A 22,892-nucleotide genomic window follows, 5' to 3' on the forward strand; every position below is an offset into this window, starting at 1 on the left:
GTCAGCTGATGTCTCAAGTGCTGTCCAGCTCCATTATTTTACATCATCCAGAGACCACAGGGCCGGGAAGAGGCAGTTTAGCCTGGAACTATGAACCACAGGATTGTCCTGTGGGGAGAGGGAGTGGAAATTTCTGACCCTCTCCTGAGCAGTGCAGTCAACGGCCTTCATGAATTTATGGAACATGAACAAACTTATTTTGGTCCTCTAGCTACAGTTTCCACTGCAGAGCCTGTGGGCTCAGCTCTTCTGTACCAGGCCTCATTCCGGATATATTCACTCTCCCTCCTGCATTTTTGTCATTCTGACATTTAAATGTCTTGTTGGCTCATAAAGCGTGTGTGTTATTCAGATGTTTTCCACACAGCCTTTTGCTCCCTGGGAAGGCACTGTCTAAACCTAGTCAGTAAAAATATTTTTTAAAGGATGAAGAAATAAAAGCAAAATTAATTCAAATGAATTAAAAGTTAAAGGAGTTAGGATGATTTGGCCAGAAGAAGGGAAGATTTGGGAGGTCCTACATGACTTACATGAAAAATATTTCTTAGAAACGGAAAGACGGCCTCAGGAGGCATAAGTGTTAGTTTCCTGGAGGTGTTCAAATGGGATCTGAATGACTGAGTGGTGGGTTAGAGCAACAGAGCCCCTACCTATTATTTCCATTTTAAACGGATAATTCAGTGATTCCATGAAAAGGTTACCAAAAGGAAATACATTATCAGCCACTCTTTACCCAGTTGGAGATACAGCAAACACTCTTTCCAACGACAGGTGAATAGATAAACAAGATGTGGCACATACATACAATGGAATATTACTCAGCCATAAAAAGGAACGAAATTGGGTCATTGGTAGACACGTGGATGGACCTAGAGTCTGTCATGCAGAGTGAAGTAAGCCAGAAAGAGAAAAGCAAGTATCGTATATTAATGCATACGCGTGGAACCTAGAAAAATGGTACAGACGAACCCATTTGCAGGGCAGGAATAGAGACGTAGACGTAGAGAACGGACATGTGAACACAGAGGGGGAAGGGGAGGGTGAGACGAATTAGGAGATTAGGTTTGACATAAATACACTACCATGTGTAAGTAAAATAGATAGCTAGTGGGAATCTGCTGTATAGCACAAGGAGCTCAGCTCAGGGCTCTGTGACGACCGAGAGGGGTGGGATGGGGGCTAGGGGGTGGGAGGGAGGTCCAAGAAGGAGAGGATATAGGTATACATAGAGCTGATTCACTTTGTTATACAGCAGAAACTAACACAACACTGTAAAGCAATTATACCCCAATTAAAAAAAAAAAAAGTCTTTCATTGTAGTAAGAAAAACTACACTCAGGAGGAAAAAACTTTGTAACTGAATGGGTTGCCACACACTGCAATAAGCTCCCACTGGAAATGTGGAATTACTTGCAGTGAAGATTTGAAAAATAGATTATTACCATCTTGCGGAGTGTTTTAGGTGCAATAGTGCTTGAAAGCCAGGGACTAGAATAGCTGAGCTTTACACATTTTCTCCCACTCCAAGACAGAAGTGGCTCCTGAGCGTTTTTCCCTTTCTGTAGGCACTATAGACAGATTCCCTCCAAATATTCTAGGTAAAGTTTTTTCTTCACTCATAACCAAAAATAGACGCATTTTCACGAGCAAACCACTTAACATCCCTTCTATCAACTGGCAAACCTAGGATCACTTGTTCCAGTTCTGTGCCCTGAAGTGTTGGGCTGCTTGGCTAAGTTCCAGGAACTATATTAGGGAAATACTTTCCCTTCAGCCACAGTTTAAAATGGAACTATGTATATAAATAGATATCTTGGTTCTTACATACTTATTTGCTAATTCTGTTCCAAGTATAATGGAAGCTCAATAAAAATGTGAATGACACAAAAACATTGATTCCTGATACCACTACGTATTATTTCTATTAATGGAACATTAGTATAAATAGAAGAGTTGATAGATGAAGATTATTATCTTAAGTATTCTCCATGCTCAACTTATAGCCCCATATTTCTTGTTCTCATTCCAGAGGTTCTTAGGCAGCAGAAGCAAGAGAGGACAGATAACTATTAAAATGATTTAGTCGGACTTCTTGTGATGTAGCAAAGTCTGTTCAAGGCTCTGAAGTGCCTCATCAGAAGGCTGCAAACGATTCAATTCCACCATCAAGTGCAAAATACAGCGTAAGCAGCCTAAACAAGGCAATAAGGCCATAAATCGTTCATCTGGTTGGTAAGTCAGGTGAACATTTAGCAGTTCTTCATATCTCTAAGACTATGAAATTAAAGTCTTGTTACTAAATTAAGAAACCAGAAGCATTTACTTGATATCACCTTCAAAGAACCACGGAGACAGAAGTTAAAAAATATAAGAGAGATAAGACAGCTTATAAGGTTTCTTTGAAAATTATTTCCCAATTCTGAGAATGCTCCCGGCACTTCATTCCTTATGCATGATTAAGATAAACTTTCTTGGGCAAGTCACTAGCTCCCTTTGCCTCAATTTTTCCTTCAGAAAACTTAGAGCTGGGGAGGATGCTTTGATATGAACATAAAGAGCTTTCTTAAAACAACCAGAAAGCAACCAGATATAAGCTACTCTTTAGTGATGTTTTAAATCAGTTAAGAGAAGAAAAATATGTAATTATACTGTCTTTTATCATTACCTACTTAATTACCTTTACTGGAGTTCGTGTGTGGATTCAAATTGCTGTCTTGTGTCACTTCCTTTCAGCCCAATGAACTTCTTTTAGCATTTCTTGTAAGGCAGATCTGCTAGGAGGGGATTCTCTCAGTTTTCATTTACTTGGGAATGCTTTTATTTTGAAAGACAGCTCTGCAGGATGCAGGACTCTCTCGGCACTTTCACACGTCTTCTCACTGCCTGCGGGCCTCCACTGTTCCTGATGAGACGTCAGCTGTAGTCTTGGTGGGCTTCCCTCATACCCCCCAAGTCACTTCTCCCTTGCTGCTTTCCGATTTTCTCACTTTCAAAATTTTGACTATAATATGTCTGGGTGTGGATCTCTTTGTGTTTATCCTCGTTGGCGTTTGTTAAGCATTTCGGGTGTGTAGGTTAGTGTTTTTCACCAGCTTGGGGAAGTTGTCAGCCATGACTTCTTCGAGTGTTTCTTCTGCCCCTTTCTCTCTCTTTTGCTTCTGGTATTCCCATTGTGACACTTAACAGTGGGCTATCTTTTTCTGAGGTTCTGTTCATTTTTCTTCATTCTTCTCTCTTTCAGTTCCTCAGACCAGATAATCTCTGTCATTCTATCTTCAAGTTTGCTGATTCCTTCTTCTGACAACTCAAATCCACGGTGCAGCCCCCTAATGAGTTTTTCATTTTGGCTACTGTACTTTTCCACTTTAAAAAAGTATTTTAATTGTGGTTAAAATAAACATAAAATTTACCATTTAACCATTTTTAAGTGTATAGTTCAGTGACATTAAGTACATGCACATTATTGTGCAAACATCCCAATCACCCATCTACAGAACTTTTAATCTCAAACGGAAACTCTGTACCCATTAAACAATAATCTTCCATTCTCCCTGGCAACCACCATTTTACCTTCTGTCTCTATGAATTTGACTACTCTATCATATGAGTGACATCATACAGTATTTGTCTTTTTGTGACGGTCTCCATTTCACTTAGCATAATGTCTTCAAGGTGCACCCATGCTGTAGTATGTGTCAGAATTTCCTTCGATGTTTTAGGCTGAGTAATAGTCCATTGTATGTATAGACCACATTTTGTTTATCCATTCATCTGCTGATAGACCTCTAGGTTGCTTCTACCTCTTGGCTATTGTGAATAATGCTATTAAAATGGGTGTACAAATACCTCTTCAGGTCCCTGCTTTCAATTCTTTCGGGTATACACCCAGAAGTGGGATTGCTGGGTCGTATGGCGGTTCTGGTTTTAAGGAACTGCCGTACTGTTTTGTACCGCAGCTGCACCACTGTACATTCCCCCCAGCAGTGCACAAAGGTTCCAATTTCTCCACATGCTCACCAACACATTATTTTCTATTTTATTTTGTTTTTAATAGGGGTGTGAGGTGATATGTCCCCCTGTGGTTTTGCTTTTCATTTCCCTAATGATTAGTGATGTTGGGCATCTTTTCATGCGCTTGCTGGCCATCTGTAAATCTTCTTTGGAGAAATGTCTATTTAAGTCCTTTGCCCATTTTTGAACCAGGTTGTTTTTTGCTGTTGTTGTAGGAGTTTTTCACACATTTGTATTTTGGATAATAACCCTGTATCAGATGCATGATTTACAAATGCTTTCTCCCATTCTCTAGGTTGGCTTTTCACTCTACCGATCGTGTCTTTCGATGTGCAGAAGCCTTTCATTTTGAGGTCGTCCAGTTTATCTGTCCTTACTTTTGCTGCTTTTGCTTTTGGTGTAGTATCTACATTTGGTTCTTTTTTTTTATCATTTCCCTCTCTTTAAGGATAGTCTCTATCTATGCGATGAGTCACTGCTCCCACACTTTCCTTTAATTCTTTAAGAATGGTTTCTTTTAGTTTTTGAACTAAGAAAATAAAATAATAGCTTCTTTGAAGTCTTTGTCTGCTAAGTTCAGTAACCGGGCCCCTCCAAAAGCAGTCTCTACTGCCCAGTTTCTCTAACATGTCCCATAATTTTCTGTTGAAAAATGGACATTTTTAGATAATATATTGTAGCAACTCTGGCTACTGGTTACTCCCTCCCCACCAGAGGTTGTCTGTTTGTTTGTTTACTTGGCTGGACTAATTCTGTGTAAGTCTGCTTTCCCTACAGGGCGCAGCTGCTGATGTCTCTGCTCGGGTATTTCTCCCTTTTGTATACTTTGGTCTGGCTTGCTAGGGATCACCCATGGGACAGCATAGGACACCTACTGGTCAAAGGTTGTGCTTAAGTCTCCTTAGCTAGTTAAATTTTCACCCTCTACCATGACGTTTGGGGCCTAGAGACTACTTTCACAGTTCAGAGAGCAAGGGACGGTGGGAAGGTCTGAATATAAAGGAGCTGCACTGGAGTTGGAATTATTATGTATCCTGGCTGTGCTGGTGGCCATAAAAACCTGAGCATGTGTAAAACCTCATACCACTGTACACCAGAAAAAGTGAACTTTACTGTATGTAAATTTTTAAGTGACTGGATTTGCCTTTTAAGAAAAGATACCTCGACACCTGTACTGCTCTTACACAGCTGAATCCAATGTGATCACTTGGGTTCTTAAAAGTTCAGTACTTAATATTTAATAGGGGGACAGAAAACAAAATCTTTCTTATTATACTATTGCCTACTGGGGGTCATTTCTTCTCAGAACACAATACAAACTAAACTTAAAAAACCATATCCTTCTAATGCTTAATAGTTAGTATGATAAGGTCAAGCTTTTATACCTGACCAAAGAAGTCTCTTCTGGATTAGGTCTCGTCGTTTTTCTTCAAGTAAAAATTCTGGATTTCCTTAATTGTTACTGACAAGGCCCACAGAGCCTGAAGACACTAAGACTTAAAGATCCAGGAAAAATCAAGCGAATGTATACAAAAGTAGAGATGGCAAAAATCGGGCCTGACAGACGGGGTGCGAGGCTGGACGCACTGCCTGCCGGGTCCCCAAGGATCCCCAAGTCTGCACAGCAGGCTGAGGCACACAGTGACAGAACGACTCAGCGAGCCTCTCTTCCCACACCAGCCGCCACTTTAATTTCAGGTCAAGTTGAAAGCAATCCCTCTTTTTTTTTTAAACCTTTACGACAGTAGATGAGCTCATTTATAACTCCCAACCACCTCGCTACTCTCATTTTTGCTTTTAATCTTCAGAGTAAAGGCAAAAACAAACAAAACAAAAAGGGAATGAACAAACAAAAAAACAAAAAGGAAGAAACTCAGTCCAAATTTTTAAGCCAAGATTCATTCTCTTGCTCTTACAAAAGCCACCCTTTCCCTCGACAGCCACCAGTTTCCTGCCTTTTCTAATGTAGCCTATAGTTTCACGAAATACTTTTATCTGCTTTATCCCTTTTATTTTATTTTATTTTATTTTTTATAAATTCATTTATTTATTTTTGGCTGTGTTGGGTCTTCGTTGCTGCACGCAGGCTTTCTCTAGTTGCGGCAAGCGGGGGCTACTCTTTGTTGCGGTGCGCGGGCTTCTCATTGCGGTGGCTTCTCTTGTTGCAGAGCACGGGCTCTAGGCACACGGGCTTCAGCAGTTGTGGCGCACGGGCTTACTTGTTCTGCGGCATGTGGGATCTTCCCAGACTAGGGCTCGAACCTGTGTCCCCTGCATTGGCAGATGGATTTTTAACCACTGCGCCTCCAGGGAAGTCCCTGCTTTACCGCTTTTAAAAAGATGCTCTCTTTCTTCCTTCGTGCCACTCAACTGGCAAAACCTTCTATTAATCAAACTGTGACCACCTGCTTATTCATCTTGATACACATCTGTGCTCTCGCTGTGTGCGGATAGCTCTGTGTCTCACTGAAGTTGGAACCACTTGGTGGCAAGGATGTGCGTAAGTGGCCTCCACGGTCCCCACTGGGAACAGGGCTCCATCCACTGAGTATCTGACTATCTGGGTTAAACGGTTCACCCACTGCTCTCTTCCCCTCCCCTGCCCAGCGAAAATGAAGATAAACCCATGGGAGATGTGCCTTTACTTCCTCGGGGAGGCAAGAGTGTGGAGAAGGATTACGAGATTATTCCTACTGTGTAAGTGCAGGAGAAAGAGACAAAGATGATGAAGAAAGGAAAGAGAGGATGAGGAGAAGAATGCTCCTTGTAAGGATAAAAACAGTAGGAAGGAAACTTGAAAAACCAGCTTTCTCTGTTCTCAGGATTCCAGGAAACACTCCTGATGAGTAACAAAGGTTCTGAACCAAAGACTAGGTCAAAACATGGTTGTACAGGATCCTAGATTCCTTCTGGTTTCTCAAGGCTCTTTGGCTTTAAATTAAGCTTAAGGTATCAGTCCCATTGAAAGTGGATTCAACTGAATCTCAGTCCAGACCTCCGTCTTCAAGTGAACGTGGGGATGGATCCACTCATTTGGGCCGAGGCTTAGGAATAGACTGAAATGAGAGGCCCTTTACATAACCATCAGAAGGACTTACCCTCTCGACTAACCATACAAAGCGGGTAGAAAGGGAGGTCTCCTGCTTCTGCTCAAGACTTTCTTAAATCAACGGCCACCCGTACCAAAACACCTCCCCCAAACAGCCTTCTGATTAAGGCCACAGGGACATCCTGGCAGCCTGTGGCAGAAGTAACTAAGATAGCCAGTGCTCTCCTACAGGGCCATCACTCACCTCAGTAAACGCTGCTGAGATACACGCAGATACCACACGGTTAAGTACTGTGGAAACACTACCCGAGGCCCCCAGCACATGGTTCTACCACCCACTACTATGGATCTATGATCCAGAAGGATGGCCCCTGACAAAACTTAAGTGGGTAATCGTAACACTAGGCACACCATTTTAATGACTTTATAAAATATGCTGGATTCCCCAGCTCCCTGCCTTTGCTCTCCACATAACACTGAACCTGAGACCCTGGCCCATTTGACATTCATGTGAGAGTTCACAGAACCTCCAGAGCACCCAGTAGTGACAGCAGACCCCTGCCGAATGCCCTTCTCACTGCAGAATTAACAGGATCAACCTTCACTGGTAACTGCTACACATCAGCCTATGTGGGCCTCTTCCCAAGAAACAACATCTCAAGTCTCTGCCTTACAGTTTTCCACTGTAAAAATAATATGCATGCATATAAAAATTTTGGTAAATACGGAAAAGGAGAAAGTAAGGCAAGGAACAATGCTCCTAGCCCACCACTGCAAAATGACCCTTGTTTTTGTGTACATTTTGGTGTACTAGTTTTATCCACAGGGGTAGGCATTAATTATGTAAGCCACTGGGAGGCCACTGGGGAATTAAATAAAATATAGAAGTCAAAATAAAAATGAGTTACAGGGCTTCCCTGGTGGCACAGTGGTTAAGAATCCTTCTGCCAATGCAGGGGACACGGGTTCGATCCCTGGTCCGGGAAGATCCCACATGCCGCGGAGCAACTAAGCCCACGCACCACAACTACTGAGCCTGAGCTCTAGAGCCCGTGAGCCACAACTACTGAAGCCCGTGTGCCTAGAGCCCGTGCTCTGCAATGAGAAGCCACCTCAATGAGAAGCCCACGCACCGCAACGAAGAGCAGCCCACGCTCGCTGCAACTGGAGAAAGCCTGTGCGCAGCAACGAAGACCCAATGCAGCCAAAAATAAATAAATAAATAAATTTATTAAAAAGAAATTAATTACAACAGTTCCTTTTTGAAAAGAAAGTTTTTCATTATTACATAAGTAATATATGCTCGTTGAAGAAAAAATGTCTAAAATACAGGTAACCAAAAAGCCAGGGGGAGAAACATCATGCATGAGCTCATCTCCTACAGATAACTACTGTTTATATTTGGTGCACTGCATTCTTTTTTTATGTACATATAAATGCCTTCCTTTTAAAACAGGAATTAAAGCCATTAGCCCGTTTAAAAATGCCTTCCATTCAAAAAATGAGGTGATACACGTTTTCTGTAACCTGCTAGTTTTACTCCATGTACATCCAACATCTTCATTTCAAATGGCTGCAGTGTGTTGCATTATATAGCAACATCATAAATTATTTAACCTGTACTTTTTTGGTTGTCTCTGGGGATCTTTTATTGAATTATTAGGTAATTCTTGTGTAGTCTAATAACCAGCTAAGGAGTTTTTTTTTCCTCTCCTTTCCAAGAAGTTAAATTTTTTGACTCAACAACTACCATGAGACAAAGTTAATCCCAAACCACTTAACCACTCTCATTTTTAAAAAAATTTTTTTAATTAATTAATTTACTTTTGGCTGCGTTGGGTCTTTGTTGCTGCACACGGGCTTTCTCTAGTTGTGGCGAGCGGGGAATACTCTTCATTGCGGTGCACGGGCTTCTCATTGCGGTGGCTTCACTTGTTGTGGAGCATGGGTTCTAGGCGCGCAGGCTTCAGTAGTTGTGGCACGTGGGCTCAGTAGTTGTGGCTCGTGGGCTCTAGAGCGCAGGCTCAGTAGTTGTGGCGCACGGGCTTAGTTGCTCCGCGGCATGTGGGATCTTCCTGGACCAGGGCTTGAACCCGTGTCCCCTGCACTGGCAGGCAGACTCTTAAACCACTGCACCACCAGGGAAGTCCCACCACTCTCATTTTTAATGACACATCTGTGGACTAGATATGACTGATTTTAGAAACAAAATTACTTTTGCCAGGGCGAAATACCCAAGAAGACTATTTTGTCATTTCTCTTTGCACAGAAATGAAAATAGCCTTTTGCCTGCTACCATGAAGAACCAAATCAAGTAGCCATTTGGATTTCCTCTACTGAATATATAGTTATTGAGAGTTCAGGGGTTTTAAAGACAGTATTTTCTATTCAGAGACTGATCCAGGGCGTTAGAAGTCAGTCGTCTCTGCTCTCTGAATCACTAAGACAAACCTGTCCTCTCTGTGTGCAACCACCACAGGGACCAGGTCTCACATACTCTGTGCGTAGATGTAGAACGTGACAGCACACGCGGCCTCATGTCTGAGAAGTCAGGTTTTTCCAACATAACGAGGTCTGAAGACTCAGTGACAGCCTTGGAATACTCACCTGCCACCTTCACCCTCTGTCTCGCATGACAAGGCAAACAAGTCTGCACCAGACTGCCCTCACTTGAAGGAATGTTGAATACTCTGCAAATGTGTGATAAAGAACAGCTATGAAAGCTAAGGATGCCACTATCCCGGTTCTCAGCGCTGAGCTCTGAGGGCCTCAGAGCCTGGCTAAGGCAGGACGTGGCCTCTCTGGGGACAACAGTGTGATCCAGGTGTGACACTTTCTAGGCAAGACTGGCAAAACATGTCCTCAGAGAACCCTTTCTTCACTCTGATCACAGGAAGCTCTGATTGTCCTAAGCGCTATACAAAGTGTAACAGACACACTCTCCGTAGTTTGTTTTCAACCCCAGACAACTCCTTCAAGCAAAAGTACAAAGGAAAAATACACAAAAGGGCAAAGACAACTAAATTAGGATGATTTTTTTTTTTTTTTTTTTTTTTTTGCAGTACGAGGGCCTCTCACTGTTGTGGCCTCTCCCATTGCGGAGCACAGGCTCCGGACACGCAGGCTCAGCGGCCATGCCTCACGGGCCCAGCCGCTCCGCGGCATGTGGGATCTTCCCCGACCGGGGCACAAACCCGCGTCCTCTGCATCGGCAGGCGGACTCCCAACCACTGCGCCACCAGGGAAGCCCAAGATGCATTCTTATTATGTGCAAAATGGGGGGCTGCGGGGGGAGGAGAGGGACTCTTAGGAATAAGTACCTGGACTGGGGAGGGTCAGAACTGCCAGCTGCCCGATTCGAGATCATTAATTACATGGGCAAGGGCGGAGCACCTGTGGCCTTGGACGGTGCAACAGAATAACTCACTAAGTATTTGTGTTAAGTGCCTACTAGGTGTCCCGTTGGTTGTCTGCTGCGGATACAAAACAACAGGATAAACAGGTCCCTATCCTCCGGCTCTAAGGGACCCACTACCACAATATATTTAGGTCCCCCTGTCCCCAGCTTCCAGGTGGCAGGTGGAACTCCCCGTGCAGGCACGAGGGATGGCATCCTGCAGGCAGAAGGGACAGAGTTGGGAAGATGGGGTGGCATCACACTGCCCCGTCCCCACGCTTCTTCTGAAATGGGGAAGAGCCCCCCCTGAAATGGGGACTGTCACAGCAGTCTGTGGCACAGAGGGGTCACGGGCCAACACCAAGGGGCTCCCCATTTTCACAGCTGCCCAAACTTGCCCCCAGGTGGCTGCTGAGAAGTCACACGGGGAGCAGACAGTCTATTTAATGACACTGTGATAGAGCAAAGGCAGGAGATAAAACACAATATGACTTCAATCACAATATCTCATCTGTTCCTCATCTAAAACGGGCACTGTCTTAACTACTGAGTTCAGAAAAGTAATTGCAAAATTATCCTGGGTAATTATTAGTCTTCTCTCAGTGACAGAGGAAATCCAGCGCAAAGTTAGGGCTAGAGGGGGCTCTGACAGGTCATTTAACTCCTGACTTCAGACAGAATACTGAAAACACTGCAGACAAATATGAACCCATTTTTAGATGACTTCAGGAAAACCGTTTACATTTTCCAGTACCCAAGTTCCCCATTTTGTAATACTCGTCTTTGTACCTCATCTAGTGGTCCTCCAACTTCATCCGAATCACTTGGGGGGCTAGCTAAAACCAGATTGCTGGGTCCCACCTGCACAGTTTCTGAATCAACAGGTCTTGGGTGGGGCCTGAGAATGTGCATTTCTCACAAGCTCCCAGGTGGTACTGATGCTGAGGGTACTAGGACCACACATTGAGGACCACGGTTCTAACTTAACCCTTACTGGACCAAACCCTTACATCCTCAACAGAACTGGATACTAGTTGGCCAGCGTCCCCTGGTCCAGAGGCACACAGATACTGGAATAACAATCCAAGAGTCCCCTGGTCATTTTTTTCCCTTCAGCCTAAATAACAGAAGTTCCCTAACATCTTATTATAGGCACCATTTTCCAACCCTTTAATCATTTTTGAGGTTTTCTGTTGGGATCTCTCCAAGTCCCTTTTAGTTGTGGAGCCGTGAACTAGACCCGGAACCTTAGTCAGAGATGGGATGAGGTTGAGTATAAAGGGAAAATGACTCACAGATTCATACCACATCCTCCTTTTATTAACCTCCAATACCCGAGCTTGCCTTCTTAGCTCCCTCTGATTCCTGCCCTTCTGACACCGTTACAGGCTGCAGTAATGCTGAGTTGACCTTCGAAACGCCTTTCTTCAGAGAAGCTCAAAGCACTTCTCTAAGTAACACAACTGTTGACTTGACATCCCCAACCAGATTGGGGATGAAGTAACTTGTTCAATCGTGTATCAGTTTAAGAGGGAGAGAAAATCGGGAACCCAAATTCAGGTTTCCATCCAGATATCACTCTGTGGAGAAAGATGCCCCTTACTTGTATTGCTTTTATGCGGTATCAAGTTTCCTCCTTTATAGACTAATAAACAGTCCCTTTCCAGGTGCAGGTGAAACTCCTGATCTCCTTCCCTGCGCGGGGAATCGTCCCAGAGACCTGCGGTTGTGGATCAGGCCCTGGGGGCCATCCCCCTCTTACCTCCATCACTTCCCCAGCTGCTGGAAGAGACAGGGAAGCAGGGCCCCGTGGCACTGCCGGCTGCCCGAATCCTACAAGGCAGAAGCCCAGATGGACTGAAAGCAGCCCACGGGTGACCCCCGACCCTCCCCATTTGTCTTCCTTTCCCTCCTTCTATTCCTTGCTCTGCAGGTTTACTCAGTGTGCAAGTCGCGGCCCAGGCTCTGTCCCGCCTAATCTGAGCATGTGGGCTCTTTGAGAGTAGGAACTATGCTTTCTTTGTGCATTGTATGGCTCTGGGGGTGCTTAATACATGCTAAATAGTAACAGCCGTCCCAGCATTTCCAGAAGCAATCGGCATTCCTGCCGAGGGCCAGATCCTATTACCATACACTTGTGCCCAAGACAGGCAGCGCTGAAGACACCCCTCTGCTCACTGCTCCTTTCATCCGGAACTCAATGTATCGAATCCTATTCCTGCAAGAGTTCCTTCTGAAAGAACATTCTAGAAGTGTGATCACTGAGCACATGCATTAGGCTCCCAACCAAAAGGCAACCTGTTAGATAACGTAAGTCTAGCCACACAGTTACCTATTAAAAACCGCATGTGGATGAAGGGGAGCCAGAGAAAACGTTCCTCTCCACTTCCCTGAAAACCCCTCAAAGCTTCAGAGCAGAAGACTCTTCTCTAGGAATGAGGTCACAGTAAAAGAAATCTACTGCGATCAGGAGTTACTCTGTCAGAGCCTCTGGGGCTGTAACTATTTTAAGGGGGAAAGGACTAGGACAGAAGGGCGGGCTGCCAGGGAGAGCAGCTTATTAAACAGGGCTGGAGGTCACACCTGCACAAAGTTAAGTGCAGGAGGCTCAGGTGTGCCCGGCACACGGCTGAAACCACGGGTCCCGGGCTCCTTCCACAGGCCACAAAGCTGCCCATGTTTCTCAGCATCTGGACCCCCTGTTGGTGACTCTAGGTTGAGCTCACTGTGATTGGTCACGGCCAAGGTCACAAGTAGTCAACAGAGCCTCTTCTCAGGAGGGCACCGAGACCACTGTCCCTTTACCAGCCCCCCCAGGGTGAGCCGCAGGAGGAGAATCCAGGCTCCAGCAAACAGGAGAAATTCCCACCCTGACACTGACATCACCTCCTGGCCTAGATCACTCTCTCAAAGCGCATAAATCACAAAAGCAAACACTCGGAGAGCGTCTAGGGGCATTTTAGTAACTCCTCCTAAAAGAACATACGCTTCCTTGTAGTAAAAACACCTTGGGAAACTTCTTTCTGTTAAATTAAAAACATGGATAAATCTTAAACAGCTTTTCTTTTTTGCAGGACTAAACTACAATTGAGCGGATGAATAATAGCTTGAAAAGGATCTAATACCCAACCACAGTATACCTCTAGAAACACTCCACTGAGACTCTGATGGTGCCTTATTAACAGTCGAAAGTAAGAACAGTTACTCTCTTTGGATAAAAGTATATATTCTGAAGAATATCCTGGAACAAAGTCGCTTTAACTGCTGAAGATGACATTACAGACTTCTCTGTCATAATTACAATGAATCCGGATGGCAAGTTTCTCTTCTACTCAATAAAAAGACTTAAGTTAAAAAAAAAAAAAAGTTTATTTCTAAAAATAGCCCAAGAACTCAGTTCTATTTTCCCGTCTTACATTCTTTTCCTACTAAATGTACCACTGAAACATTTCCTTTCATTGTTGGCACCTTGGGTTGTTCGGATTTAAAATCAGACAATACATACTAACAAAGAAGTCTTTAAATGCAGCTTTCCAAATGGAAAATGGCATCTGAGGGCAAGCCTTCCTCCGGGCCCACAGATGATGGAGCCCTAACGCCTGGGAGCAGCTACTACCCCGTTAGAACTGTTTCATTAAAATCAACATTCCCAGGGGGGAGATAATTTACGTATTAATTGATAAAGAAATTCCTGCCAGGTTCTGTGTCATAAGCAAGTTGTTTGGCATGAAGTCAGAGTCTTCTGAATTAAAACACACTTTGAACTAAGCAAGGTGATTCAGACTTAATTGAAAATATTCTACATTAAAATCTTTAGTTTTCTTCAGTCCGAATTTAAGCCGGCGACTTGTTACATTAAAAGCAGTTAAGATTAGGGAATTCTTCCAGAAGATAATTTCAATTACTTTCCAAAAGCTTCCTCCTAAATTCATTTTATTTTTTAAGGGCTTCTCTTTAGGAGTATATGGATTTAAGCACCAAATCGTCCTTTAACAAAAACTGTCCATCTACACGTTTTACAAAATTACATTTGACACTCCCATTATTTCTGCACATAAACTTGTAGCTCACAGTAAGTGTAACAGGAATCCACTTGCAACATTTTTTTTTCCTCTAAGAGTTAGGTAACCATTGAAAATAAAGCTCAATGACACACCATTCCATTAAGCAAATATCTGAGCAGATGAAGTATATAACAATCCACAGACTGCTTTTGCAAAGATAAAAATAGTAAGAATCACATACTTTCTCTTGGGAAAATCGAGGAAGGCAGGTTTCTTGCATTAGGATACATTTAAGGAAAGCCCTTTCGCCACCATTCTTAGAAGCCTCTGAAGTGCCCACCCCAGAGTTCCCAGTTTTCCCAAGAGATAAAAAATTACTATGATAGCAACATTAGGAAGATTTAAGGAGAAAAGAACAAGGAGGAATCTGAAAGATTCCCCCAGTACTCACAAGTACTTTCAAAGAAAATCGGGGCTGCAGTTCTTCAAAGACTGCTCTCTGGGGATCACCGACACAACCTGAGTCTAAAATAGACGCCTCTCACATGGGGCGGAGAAGTCACATTTCAGCTTGCTAACTTCTACTTGGGTAAACAGTTTTACAACTCATAGAACGAACCCTGGCTAAAATTAACTGCACCGGCGCAGCGGGCAGGAACTCGCTGATCTGCATCATGTGTGCGGGGATTTATTCACTGGGACAACATCGGTGTCCTCTTAATGGGAGATCTGGCCAAGGGGCGTGCCCTGGGGAACAATACGGAGCATCATGATTATGCTAATTATTGAATTCAGTCCCATGGTGCTATCTCCTTTTACGCTGTTTTCCTGTTTTCGCAAGTACTGACAGAGGGAGAGAGAGCAAGCTCTTTTTCACAGCAGGCGTTCACTTGATTTTTAAGCACTTTCAAATCAGACAGAACTTTGGCAACAAGGTGGCAGTGCTGTATGCTCTTCACAAGGAAAAACCAAGTAAAGGGATATTCTGTCAGATTATTTACACAGCATGATTAGACGTGGTCCTACGTGAAATTAAACAGGCATCAAAGACACATACCAGTAAGTCTACCAACAAAGAGCGGTAAGTGAAAGCTCTTTTTCTGATATATAATGAACGAATTTCGTTTGCCTTCTGGCTTTGTCTTCTGCATCTCCCAACGAGCCGCTGTGAGGATACAGGTTCACTAATAAATTACAACTGAGAACAAATATCTCAAATATTTGCAAAAGGCATCGTCCTTAGCGAGAAGCATGTTGAAGTGTATTTAACTGCCTGGCTGTCTGGAACTGGTAAACTGTCCTTTATAGGTGACAGACCACCTATAAATCATGTTGAAGCTCAAGTTGACAGTTAAAGACCCCAAGTACATAGCTGATATTCAAAAGAAAACTGGAAGTAACACGGAACTTTCTTTGAAAAATACAAGTTGCCTTAATAAGTACAACTTGGATCAAAGACACAGAACTGCTTATCTACTCAAGATGGTTCAGACTAGTCTGTGTAGATATTTAAGTTCTTATGACACATTTTGCTCTTACTGGACACTTTATGAGAACTATCCAGGCACACTACCAACATCAATCAAATCTCCAAACATCTCTGGGAGATGTCATTTTCCCATTTTGTTTCTAAACAGATGGGTAAACAGGGAAATTCAATGCCTTGTCCAACGCTTCTCACTGAATCAGCACGGGATTATTCCACCTCTGCTCCTAACCTCTCTATGACATGTCTTCCATGTTAGCTATTCAGCTATAATCCTACAAATCTTTTCAGAGCTGTCTGTTTTCCCAATTTTAAAATGTCATATGTCAGTTTAGATTTCAAGAGATTTATTCTGCTCAGCTCCCAGATCCCAGGTCTGAGCTCTGAGGCTCACACCCCAACTCCCTGGTACGGGCAGGTGACATGGACCCATAAGACCTGGATGTGTCCTTACGAAGCACTTGGCCACCTGTGGCACGCCACCCGAAGTGGCGAACGGGTTGGTTCTCACTGGCATGAGCTGGAGCCACCAGCACAATCCCCCTCCCGGCTGTTTACAAAAACTGCTGGCTGCCAGTCTGGGCTTCCACCCCCAGGCCCAGCCTTATGCGGCTACAGCCAGCACGTGCTCACCCCCGTGAGATGGTAGCTGCCCTGCATTCACCATCCCAACCCGTCACTGGAGTGGGCCCCCCAACTCTGCGCCAAAAGGAAAGAACTTATCGCAGATGGCTGACCTCTGATTAACATGATCACTTCTCAGTGATCCACAGTGAACTTACTCTGGAATTCTTAATGCCAAAGGAGGACATCAAGACGCTATTTTTGACACAATTATCCTTATCCTATTATGTCACAGTTCAGTCAAAGAGTTTCTAAGCCAAAACATTATTTCTAGCCTAAACTGAAAAAAAGAAAAAAGCCAATACACCGTAAATACTTATGCATAGGATCTGCCATCGGAGAGGGTCAGGATGATGGGCCCACATCCCTTACACTGAAGGCAGGAGACGCCGAGCAGTTTTCCAGTTCTTCACGTATCAAATATGCTGAGTATGACTCCACTGTTGCTTTCAACAGAGGCCACACCTGTTCCAAAATGCAAGAACTAAAACATTCCAAAGAAAATAGTGTATCCTCCAATGTACGAGTCACCCTGCTGTTTCCTTTTCATGAGCGAAAAGAATGTGAGAGTCATCTGGACTCTTGTTCCAGGCATACCTGTGACAGTAGAGAAAAATCTCTGTGCCTCATTTCAAAGCAAGGTAAAGCCTCCCGTTCGCTGTCATGAACTGTGGGTGGTGGGCATGAGGCAGAGGCAGAGCTATGTGCGTGGGGGCCGGCGCCTAGGGGCTCCAGTCTGACAGACCCATGAAATCCAGACAAAGACAACTGTTCTGACAAACTCACGTTACTGGCCTGGCCTGGATCACGACCCTCTGGAGCAGCTACCTCTATAATTTAAAATTTTCTAGTCACGTTAAAAAAGTAAAAATAAACAGGTGAAATTAATTTTAATAACATTTTTTACTTAACTCAATACATCCAAGATGCCGTCATTTCAACATGTAATGAATATAAATATCGCCAGTGAGAGGGTGGGAGACATGGAAAGCCGAGGAACTCAGACAAACAGGAAGAATATGACTCAGAAAAGAGAAAGGACTAAAAGGAGAACAAACAGACCAAAAGGAGGAGAGATGAAAAGAAGAAAAGCGGTTCTCCCTGGGTATGGAATCGAGTTATAGAATCATGTAACAAATACTGTTCCCGGAATACTGGAATGTTGCCGTTCTGGGACATGCTGCTGGGGATACAGAAAGGAAAGACAAGGTCTCTTATGTCAAGGAGCTCACTGCTGAGTGAGAAGAACGGACCCCCCCAGCCCCAACCTGGCAAATACACGGTTCTGGTAAATAGGGCGATGCAGTTATGTGCTGTGGGCCATGGGAGCACAAGGAAGGGGGACAGCTTCATTTTTAAATGAAGGTTATTTCTAATGAAATTTTTTTATTGAAGTATAGTTGACTTTCAATTTTGTGTTAGTTTCAAGTGTACTGCAAAGTGATTCAGTTATATACATATAGATATTTCTTTTTCAGATTCTTTTCCCATATAGGTTTTTACAAAATATTGAGTAGAGTTCCCTGTGCTCTACAGTAGGTCCTTGTTGTTTATCTACTTTATATATTGTAGTGTGTGCATGTTACTCCCAAATTCCTAATTTATCCCCCCCCCACTGAAATTTTAAATATATGTCCTAGAATATTTCAGGATTCTGAATTTTATTTTGGACTCTAGAACAGTCATAGATAGATTATTCCAAAATATTTAAAAATGACATCTGGAACCAGCAGTAAAGTTTCCCCTCTGAGTTATTTATCATCTTCATTACACCTGGTTATCTGGCCTAACTAGTGAAGGTACAGGGCAGGAGAAAGGTAGGAAGGGGAAAAAATTCACATCTCACCACGGTCCCCAGGTTTTCAGAGGATGGCATAAAGCACTCAAAAACTTCGTGCTGAAAAAAACATCCCCAGCCCACTGGGGAGAAAGTCTTCTTTGGACCATAGCTGGGGAGTCAGTAAGACCTGGTTCAAAAGGCAGCCCCACCCACCAACTGTATGACCCCAGGCAGCTCAGCGGGCCTGTGAGTCTGCTTCCTTGCCACCCATAAAACAGGGGCAATGGTGCGACAGCAAGGGGCAGCGTGAGGACTCCGGGCCGGCCAGGCACCCGGTCAGGCACGGCCACGCACGCGCTCTCAGTAAACCACTGCACCTTTAGGGTCGCACCCTTTCCACGTTCAGTGCAGTCCTCGCTGAAGACCGGTTTGGAATGTTACTGAGTGAGGATGAAAGCCTCCCGACTTTCATTCTTCAAAGCTTCAAAACAGAAAAAGTTGAAAGGGGCTTCAAACAATTGTTAAGTATTTCAGGGAAGCCAGGGTCTGCCAACTGTCTCTGAAAACCCTGCGGCCTGGACAGCCTGCTCAGTTCTCCTCCATCAGAGCAGCTCAGGCCGCAAGCCTAAGGCTGGATCAGAGTTTAGGGACACTGACCAACAGTACGCACAGATTTCATATCCGGCAGGTGGTGCAGTAACAGCCCCCTATCTGTTCCTGCTTCCCTGTACCCACACCCTGGGGGAGCCCCTGCCCACACTGACCTGGGCTTGGCCTGCAGACATCACCCAAAGACTTAAGGGCGGGCCCAGGGGAGCCTGCAGCCTCCTGCTGCACTTCGGAGCCCTGAGACCACCACCTGGAGACTCCCGGCTATAGCCTTCTGAGGATGAGACCACGTGGACACAGGCTTGCCCTCTGCCACTGAAGCTCCACCCCGGGCAGCCCGACGATGGCCCGACGGGCCAGGAGGCCACCCCAGGCCTGCGGCCCCAGCCAAGCCACCAGCTAACTGCAAAGACCAGCCGGGCTAGCTCCAACCAGAAGAGCCACCAGGGTGGCCTCCCGAACTGCGAGACAGAAGGTTTCCTTTTCCCAGCTGCTAGAATTAGGTGGCTTGTTATATAGCAAAAGCTCACAAATATACAATCTTCAAAAGGTCTGTAACAGTCCATCCCTTTACTTCCAGACGAAATCCTTTAAGACTAATCTACGTCTATCTTACTCTTAAAAATTCACAATTGTAGCTTAAAAAAAATCCACAATTCTGATTACTACATTTACTTTGTCATCTCCACTATCACGTTAATCAAACTAAAATGAAATAGTGATATGGTCTGATGATAAAATTGCTAAAATGTAAGTGCTCTATTTATTTCATCTTATAATTGGAAACAAATATAAGTGGCCTTCGATGCTACAACTCCCTGTGCTAAAGTAATGACTTCTCCATCCTGGCCTTCAGAGTGATTACATGGGCAGAGTTCACAGCCTTTCAGTCTGTCTTAATACTTCAGAAATGGATTAAGAGTACCATTTACACACACATGAGCAGAGAAATCTGACTCAAAGAATAAACCACTTTTTCTCCAGCATTTTTTGCAAGCTAAAAATATATATACACATAGTAGCAAGTTCAAGACAGTTCTTTTTAAAGCCTTTGATAAACAGCTAATTCTGCATAATCTATAACATAATTATATCAGGACTATGAAAATAAAGGCAGCATTATTACTGCTGTTGTTTGAATACTTATTAGAGTTAATTTTTTAAGTATCTTAGAAAATTTTAAATTTCTAAATTTTAAAATTAAAAAATTTTTTAATTTAAAATTTAAAAATTCTAAAATTTCTAAATTTTCTGGGGAAAATTTATCCTCACCATACATTCCTAATAGTCACATCCATTTAACAAACACTTGTTAAACAGCTGCTTCCTGCCACTAAGAAACTCCCAAGCATTTGCAAGATTTGAACAAACGGCAGGCGGCCCAAGACTATAGCAGAAAATGGTGTTAATGACAGTTCTACCTTCAAGAGGCTCATAATCTGATAGGAGACATGACAGTGTATATATAAACCTTTCTACCATATAAGAGGGTAATCAGTAAGCATCCCAAAGGGTGAAAATCCTTTCCAATAGGAATCTAAGAAAAGAAGAAGAGGCTTCTAGTTGGGTTAGTCAAGAAAGGCATCTTGGAGAAAGTGGCATGTGAACTGAGCCTCTGCCTGCTGATAAGCTTTCAACAGTAAAAGGAGTGGAAAGAACATTATACAGAACCAACAACGTGAGCAAAGACATGAGAAAAAGGGAGGCTGTGATGCATGTCTGTAGAATGTATGTCTGGGAAATGGATTTCAGCTCTATCAATTAATAGCTGTTTAGATCACTAATAAAGTTCCTTAATTTCTCCAAGTTTATGCTGTAAAGTGTCCAATGATTGTGTGGAGTCCAGAGCAAGACTGCCCGGGTTCCTTCTAGTTTCAACACTTAATAGTGGTTGACCCTGGGCAATTACTCTCTCTGTGTCTCAGTTTCATCATCTTTAAAATGGGCATAACAATATACAAATTTCATAGGGTGATTATGAAGATTAAATAAGTTTATATTTGTAAAGCATGCAGAACAGTGCCTGGTGCTTAATATATAAATAGTTTGTTAAATAAACAAACTCATGTTTATGCATACATAGCAAGACAGATAGATAGTTAGATAGCTAGACCAGTAGACAGATGTGTATCAATACAGAAATACAGATATAGCTATATCACCAAGGACAGAACATGCATGTAGTAGTTGCTAGATATATTTAATTTTTTCCTTTGTCTGAAGTTCACAGAGCACTGTACTAGAGCACGAGGGTCAGCCATGTTTTCCCGTGCCTCAACATGAGCCTCCACTCAGAAGATCAGAGACTGTCCCTCCCCTTCTCTCTTGGGGCAACCGTTGTGCACGTGAGATGCTAGGTTTAAACTGCTAGACAGACACAGCACGGCTGCCAGATTCAAACAAAGCTGTAGTAATGTCTCATGTAATAAATGTACCTTCATTGGAAAAATAAGCATAGGCTCATTAAGTACAATCGAAACCTCTATAATTTATTAGTATTCAAGCTAATCTAAAACAAGAAACCTTAAATGTACTGTAATTTGAGATTTCAGGCGGAAAAAAGTAGACAAAGGCACATGATTCAAAAGGTAGGTTAATGAAATCTTACTAATTCTAGTCTAATTTGGCTTCAAGTAGTTATATATCCAAACTGAAAACACTTTTAAATGCAGTTGTATTACTTGAACCTATTAACAAATATTAAACTGAGTTCCCTCTGTTTTTAAGATGAAAATACAGATTATACTAAAAAAAAAATACTGCTAAAAGTACTTGAAAATATTCTGTCGTGTTGAAATAAGTAAAAATGTCCTGCAATCTTACACTATTTGTTTCAAAACCTCTTTTTCATAGATAATGCAGCAGTGAAAATTTCACCCACCACAGATCAAACTGTATTGTCAATTCCGCACTGGTGAACAGAATGTGAATTAACAAGTTATGCTGAACTGCTAATCGTAAATGCCCACTTCTCAGTTGACTCCATCCAATTATAGGAAAACTATTAAGAATCAGACAACAAGCTATTAACCTCCAAAACCTTCTGGCACATTAGCATTCAGTATTCATTTCTGTTATTTCAGCCACGCTGTTTCACAAGCAATTAAGCCAACTTCAACAGCTCCTACAATCTCTTTTCAGGGTAAGGACTAAAAGAGGGCTGTAGGTGAGCTCTTTAATAGAGCCGTGCTGCTGGGTTCATTCGAATCCCAACTTCACTGCCTACTAGCTTAGCAACCACAGGCAAGTTAACAGACTGGTAAAAATGAGTCAATGGACATACAACACTCAGAACAGTACTTGGCATGGATTTTTTTAAAAAATGTTTATTTTACCTATGTAAAATAATGATGAAGGGGAATTCCTGTTTGAACCACCTGTACATAGTAGAGAATCTACTTTGGGGCTCTGGGTTTTTACAGGAAACTTGCAGGGTAAATCTGAAAGGACCCTCATAATAGCAGCCCAAGGCTGCCAGTTTTACTAATAATAATTTCAAGTAAGTTCTCATGGCTCCTGTGTTCCATTCTCAAGTCGCCGAGCATCTGTAAGATGCCTAAGTGTGTGGGAAAACACGACACTTGGTACCAGTTTACCAAAACAGTTGGGAAATCAAGGATTTGCTTTCTAACTTTTAACAGGTTTTTTGTAAATGGATGTGGTCTGTTCTCAACCAGACACACTGAGAAGTGGTCACTTCGGGGGTAAGCAGTTCAAAATCAACCTCAAATTAGAAGAGCTGAAATATTCATAAGAGATTCTAACTTCACTTAGCTACAAGAATCCAGTAGGTGGCTGGTTTCAATGGGGGGACAGAGCCTAGTCTCTTGAGATAAATGTACATGATTCTCTCTCTTAAGTACTGTATATTTCACTTTAAAAAGTGCTCCAATGAGGGCTCATTTTTCAGAATATCAGCAATAAACAAAAAA

General features: G+C 43.0%; 1 protein-coding gene across 2 annotated transcripts in view; it reads right to left on the reverse strand.

The window, feature by feature from the left end:
- The window catches only part of SLC20A2 (solute carrier family 20 member 2), a 105,370-nt gene that overhangs the window by 58,790 nt on the left and 23,688 nt on the right, over positions 1 to 22,892 (reverse strand). Inside the window, exon 1 of one of the 2 annotated variants that reach the window (XM_082863893.1) lies at positions 14,913 to 15,275. The exons of the other annotated variant lie outside the window; for it this stretch is intronic. The gene's annotated coding sequence lies outside the window, so the exon portion shown is untranslated. Of the gene's footprint in view, positions 1 to 14,912; positions 15,276 to 22,892 lie in introns of those variants that run through there. 2 annotated transcript variants of the gene reach the window in all.

Source organism: Leucopleurus acutus, assembly GCF_964270905.1.
Source record: "Leucopleurus acutus genome assembly, chromosome: 21".
NCBI lineage: Eukaryota > Metazoa > Chordata > Mammalia > Artiodactyla > Delphinidae > Leucopleurus > Leucopleurus acutus.